The sequence below is a fragment of the Camelus bactrianus genome, chromosome 29 (assembly GCF_048773025.1).
Source record: "Camelus bactrianus isolate YW-2024 breed Bactrian camel chromosome 29, ASM4877302v1, whole genome shotgun sequence".
NCBI lineage: Eukaryota > Metazoa > Chordata > Mammalia > Artiodactyla > Camelidae > Camelus > Camelus bactrianus.
In genome coordinates, this window is record NC_133567.1 from 31,604,786 (window position 1) to 31,611,409 (window position 6,624).

A 6,624-nucleotide genomic window follows, 5' to 3' on the forward strand; every position below is an offset into this window, starting at 1 on the left:
CTAAATGACTTATAATATTTACCTGTACGGTCTTGAAAATCTGAGGCCTAATACATTTCAAGTTCAGTCAAATATTCCCCTCACTTACCACACACCTTCACCCCAAAGAAGACATAACCCAAGCATTTGCTGAATGTAGGGGAAGGTCATCATTCCTTTCTGTGAGCTAATTATTCAATTCCTACCTATTTCATTTGAGAGTATTTGACCTTTGAGGAGTTCACTGTTGTGCACAGAGTGTGAAGTTGGAGGAACTCTGATTCTAGGAGGGGCTTGCTCTTCTCCTACTGGCTTCATTGCAGCTCATGTGGTGATCCTTTGAAATGGATGCCTGAGTGGAGGGGAGGGAAGAGAAAATGCTTCATAGCTAGGCCCAACCTTGGGAAAAGGCTTACCTGGGCTTGGTGCATTGTGGTCTGAATGGTTTGTAAATTCCCCTTGGGACATGTGGATTCTCACGACTTATTCCACCAACATGAGCGATTTTAGCATCTCTGCCTTCTCTTCTCTTTTAGACATCAGGAATCTTGGACCCGTTCTTGGAGCAGAGAATTGAGTACCTTCCTCAAGTGCACGTAGGTGTTCCACAGGTTTCTGCCATTATCAGCGAGGCTCAATATATCTCGTGATTGTCTTTCTTGCCTGGGATTCTCTGCAGAAGTCTCCATGCCAGTATTCTCCATTGTAGGAGAACAACCATCATCAATTTGTTTGCATCTCTCCTCAATCCATGCAGCCAAATTTTCTGCCAGCTTCTATTTGTGTGTCCCATAATGTCGACTTCTACAGGACTGGGCATGTCTAAAAGTACCTCGGAGCCTCACCAGTAAGCTGATGACAGGCAGATCTTCCACTGTCTGACTTTTCAATTTCTAGAAACTGACCCATGATCTCAGGCCACTGGGCAGCAACAGTATCTCGAACTTACAGAGCTTCCTAAACAATAGACTTAAGCCAAGCTCCACAGAGTGTGGCAACCCCACCATGACACTGATCCACCCACCGAGCTCTGCCAAGTTACCTTGGATCCACCAGCTCATAACAAGCCTCGTGGAACAAACCAACATTCCACCTGGAATCCAACCGGTAATTGCCATCCTCAATTTTTGCTGCATTTTTACAGTGTTGGTGAAGGGGCTGCATCAGACGACAGGTACTTAAGGTAAAAGTGATTCTCTCCATTAGCGTCCCATGATCCTTTTTTTCCTACCCTCTTTCCTTTAGTTCAGTTCTCTAAACACAGTACAAATGGAGGGAACTGTGTCCATGATAAGTTTATGGTTTCATCCATCTTAAAACTTTCTAACAGTTAACAGTACAAAAAGACCCACTAAAGGAAACATATGTTTGTGTAATATCCATTCACCCATAATATATATCCGTCTGTTGATTTTCCGCTGAAAGACCCACAGTCTCAGAACATGGATCCATTTGTTTCATGGGGGCTGAAAATCCAAGAAATGAAACCATTCCCAAAGTACACTTTACTGTCTGTCTCTCTTATTCTTAGAACAGTTTTGTAGAGCTGCTTTTCTTTGTTATAGATGTATGCCGTTTAATCTCTTCATAGTGTGGAATATGCCATTCATTCTTCATGTTGGAAGACTTTTAAGAATATATCACGGAGTATGAATCCATTATATTCAAAATAGGCATTTGGGTTAGGTCACGATGTGCTTTTATGAATCAATATTTATGAATATTAATGCACGCATCTGTTTTCTGAATACAGGTATGTTGAGTACATGCAAGCACTGATACTAGGTCAATGCGTGCTGAATGATCCTTGATATCACTTTGCATATTTTCTTTTGAATTATCTCGGTTCCTGTGGATATTATCATCCACAGGTGTTTGTTTGTTTGCTTGTTTGTTTGTTTGTTTGTTTGATTGCTTGTTCTTAGATTTGCAAACACATTCGGCCTTGCATCTCTCTGTTTGCTTTAAACAGAGAGTCATATAAGATGATTCACTTATTATAGGGCTGAAAATCCCCTATGTTTTCCTGCTTCCCTCTCCCATCTTTAGGGTTTTGATGTCCTCCTTGCCTTCTTCTTGTTTATTGTCGGCAACTCATGGCTCTTCTTGCATTTCCAATGATGGTTTTCTTATTTCCATTTCATCTAGCTTCTTTTCTATTCAGGGTAGTTTTCTGAATCTTTCTTTTAGGAAAAGTTTCAAACTGCTGAATTCTTTAAAGTTTCCAGGTATCTGAAATTCTCTAGCTCTGCCGTTATTAGAAATGGTGGTCTTTTTGCATAAGCTAACCTAGATTGCAGCTGTTTCTCATTCATGATTTCATCTAAGTCCTTGCACTCCTTCTTATCCTGCAATATTTCTGCCGAGATATATGCTGAAACCCCTCTGGAGGTTCTGTTGTGACTTAGTTGCTTCCTTCTAGGTGCATTGGTAATCACTGTGTTGATCATGAACTTTGTTGATTTGAATGATAATACAGCTGCTTGTAGGTCTGTTGGGATTCCACATAATTTAGATGCTGTTTGCTTACTTTTTTTGTATAGATGATTGCTCCTTCGTTTTCAGCAATTTTCTGTCTGATTTTTTTCCAAATATCTTTTCAGACTGAATAATCTTTTCTTGCTTTTAACTCTGGGACTCTTATGAATCCTATTTTTTCATGCTTTGTCTTAACCCAGGATTCAACAGCAATGTTTGAGTTGGTTTTCCTTTGCTTTTCTATGTCATTTTCTGATCGAGGGATTTCAGTTCCCCTGTGTTCACAGTCATTCACGAGTCCCTCTGCATTATCTAGTCTGCTTAGGACTGACTTTGGCCCTGCTATTATCTCATCCATTGAGTTTGCTGATTTTATTTTGCTCATCTTTAGAGGGTCTCTTCCCCTTTTCTGGAATTCTGATTTTTGTGATTCTGAGACACTGTTGTTCTTCAGTGTTTCTATCACCTCCATTTTAAATAAATGTCTGATAGTGTTTCACAGTCTAGTTGTTTGAAAGCTTTTTTTTTTTGAGCTTTCCACCTCTTTGGAACTAAAAATGTTACTTCCTGTTTCTTTTACTATACTTCTTTATCTCTACTGGTCAGTTAATTTCAAGTATCTAATGTAGACTTGTAGGGCTTTTTAAGTGAAAGTTTAAGTCTCTTGTGTGTACAAAGTTCCATGATATTTGTGTGAGGACAATTTTTCCTACACATTGATGCCATGTCATTTTCCTATGTGTGTTGTCTTGTATTTATCTAAATGCTGGTGATGCCTTTGCTGTGATGAACACAGCATACCCTTTTCTTTTCGTATAACCTCAATTTACTACGCTTATGTCACTGTACTGAAAGTGCACAGGACTGTTTCTCTTGTGAAAATGAAGCATGTAAAGCTTTTCAGCTCTGCAAGCAGTTGAATGTCATTTTGGAGTGTTTCAAAAACAGCGTCATGACTGTGAGCTTGTCCTTTCTATTTCTATGGAAATGTACCAATGTTACGAGTTCGTTCCAGAGCTTCTCTGTCTACAGAAAAACCTGTGGAAACATATCTAAAGATGTCATGCATCAGGACCTGCAGTCATTATCACAGTGCCTCAGCTAGGTATCCTCCCTGAAGTACACTGTCAGTACCATTCAAAATGTAGCATTAACATTTGGTAGATAATGGTGAAGGAAATGCTTCATCTTCTCACGTTGTGAACCTAGACCACTGTTCTTTGTTCTCTCATCCTTGTGGCTTTGGACCATGAAGGTAACCACAGTGCTGTCCCACATCCTTTGCCTCATAACAAACCGTAATCCCAGTCCAGTCTATCAATGTAGCAGATCCTGAGGCTTTGGAAACTGATTTCTACACCAAGGCCCCCTGGATCCCTCAGACCTGATGCTTGATGTCTCTAATTAGACCCCACACATGCTCTATTGGCAAAATTCCAAATTGGACCCTGGGCCTGCAGATGCAGTGGATGTTGCCATGGGACCTTTCGAGAAACTCAACCTCATGCGCCTGGTTTGTTGCTTTTTCACTGAGGTCCCAGGTCTGTTTCCTCTCTGGATAAGGCCAACCACAATCCACAACACACTCCAGTTCCCTGATACTCAGCGTGTGCCATCACCCATAGCCCTATCCCTCATTGTTCATAGCCAAAGCGAGCCTAAATTTGGCAGCACTGATGTTGGTCTCAGAATCAATTGTGGGGATATTTTGTGCTGATTTCTTTGAGTTCTGTCAGCCAAGCATCTGCTGTGCACTCTACTAACACTCAGCGCATCGCTTTCAATCCCATGCATCCTGTCCGCTTGAGAGTGTGAGTCCAACTAAAACAGGGTTTCACCTTTGCTGCTCCACCAGCAGAGGTCAGGTCCTGCACTGATTTCCTTTCTCTACAAAGCCTTTTTATCTTTCCAGGTTTTCTGAGGCCTCATTGTGTCTTTGGAAGTAAGAGACCACTCTTTGGCAAGTGTCCTGGACCACGGGCTGGGTGAGTGGATGTTTATCTTGCTGTGTACATGGGAGCGAGTGGGCATTGTTTGCACAGGTACTCTGCCAATTGGCTATGAATAAATCAACACTTTCCATATATAACACACAGAAATGTGATTCTTGTTTATTTCTTTTTCTATAAAGCCATGGTGGGAGGGATTCTCCAAAGAATCCAGTTTTGACATTGTGTTGATACCTCAGTTGCGGTCTTTCAAAATGTTAATAGAATTGATGTACAAATTGGGAATTTATATGAAAATGAAGTTAGTTTTTGAAACATACTAAATCTACCTACAAGCCAGACTTGTCAAATTCAGGTAACATTTTCTCAGCTCTAAGGGAAACATAGACAGATAGAATGTAAAATAGCAGTCCAAAATGGTGAAGGTGTAATGTCAACTGTTTACTGTTGATGTCTGCAATACAAACAGGAACCATGAAATAAATATTGGAACCATGAAATAACCCCAATCCAGTGTTTCCATTATGCATGTGATGCCCTTTCTCCCAGTGACTCATACTGGCCAATGTTGTCATTTCAATGGGTAACATTTCTCTCTAGGAAGACACAAGGCAACCCAAACCACTTATTTAAATATAGGCTTAGTTCCAAAACACCTAGAGGCATTATAGCTATGAGAAAACTGCTGCAGCTTTGCTAGACTATTGAGAAACAGGTTCTCTTTTATCAACGATGAGAAAGGTAAATCATCTGATCGTGTTGGGTAAAGTAATTTAAGCCAACTATGTGGGCACCCCCTGATATACTGCACCCGGGACTTGAATGAAGGGAAAAGACGGTCCACATAACTTGTATCCTTATATATATATGGAGACTTTTACACTTCAGTTCACTAACTGACTTATAATAGTTACCTATACTGTCTTGAAAAGCTGAGGACAAATACTTATTCAAGTTCAGTCAAATAATCCCCTCGCTTACCAAACTCTCTTCACCCAAATAAGACGTAACCCCAGCACTTGCTAAATCAAGGGGTAGATAATCATTTATTTGTGTGAGCTATATATTGAAACCCTATCTATTTTATTCGAGAGTATTTGACCTTTGAGGAGTTCAGTGTTGTGCACAGAGTGTGAAGTTGGAGGAACTCTGGTTCTAGGAGGGGCTTGCTATTCTCCTTCTGGCTGCATTGCAGCTCAGGGTCTGATCCTTTGAAGTGGATGCCTGAGTGGAGGGGAGAGAAGAGCAATTGCTTGATAGCTAAGCCCAAACTTGGGAAAAGATTTATCAGGGCTTCATGCTCTGTGGTCTGTGAGATTTGTAAATGCCCCTTGGGATGTGTGGATTCTCATGACCTCTTCCAGGAACATGAGCAGTTTTATCATCTTTGCCATCTCTTCTCTTTTAGACGTCAGGAGTCTTGGGCCACTTCTTAGAGCAGAGAATTTAGTACATTCCTCAAATACACGTTGACTCTCCACAGTTTTATGCTAGTATCAGCGAGTCTCAATATGTCTCATGAATGACTTTTGAGCCTGGTATTCTCTAAAGTAGTCTCCATGAGAGTATACTCAATTGTAGCAGAACAACTCTCATCAATGTGTTCGCATCTCTCTTCAATCCGTGCAGCCAGCCTTTCTGCCAGCTTCTCTTCGTGTCTCCCATAAAGTCGACTTCTACAGGACTGGGGAAGTCTGAAAGTACATCAGAGCCTCACCAGTAAGCTGATGACAAGCAGATTTTCCACTGTCTGCCTTTTAGTTTCTAGAAAATGACCCGTGATCTCAGGCCATTGGGCAGCATCAGTATCTCGAAATAACACATCTTCCTGAAGAAAACACCTAAGCCAAGCTCCACAGAGGGCAGCAGCCCCTCCATGACACTGATTCACCCACAGAGCTCTGCCCAGTTACCTTGGATCCACCAGCCTCAACAAGCCTCGTGGAACACACAACAATTCCACCTGGATTGAAACCGGTAACGGCCATCCACAATGGGTGCTGCATCTTATCAGTGTTGGGGGAGGGGCTGCATCAGACGAGAGATTCCTAAAGTAAATGTGATTCTCTCCATTAGAGTCCCATTGTCCTTTATTTCCTACCCTCTTTCATTTAGTTCAGAACTCTAAACACAATTCAAACGAAGGGAAGTTTGTCCATGATAAGTTTATGGTTTCACCCGTCTTTAAACTTTCTAACAGTTAACAGTACAAAAAGGC

The 6,624-nt window shown here is 41.3% G+C and overlaps 1 long non-coding RNA gene across 1 annotated transcript; it reads left to right on the forward strand.

Moving 5' to 3' along the window:
• Positions 1-525: 525 nt before the first annotated feature.
• Positions 526-6,377, forward strand: LOC141575546 (uncharacterized). The gene is made up of 3 exons (XR_012503185.1): positions 526-1,162; positions 4,370-4,442; positions 6,036-6,377. It is a non-coding gene; the product is annotated as an uncharacterized LOC141575546 (long non-coding RNA).
• Positions 6,378-6,624: the final 247 nt, after the last annotated feature.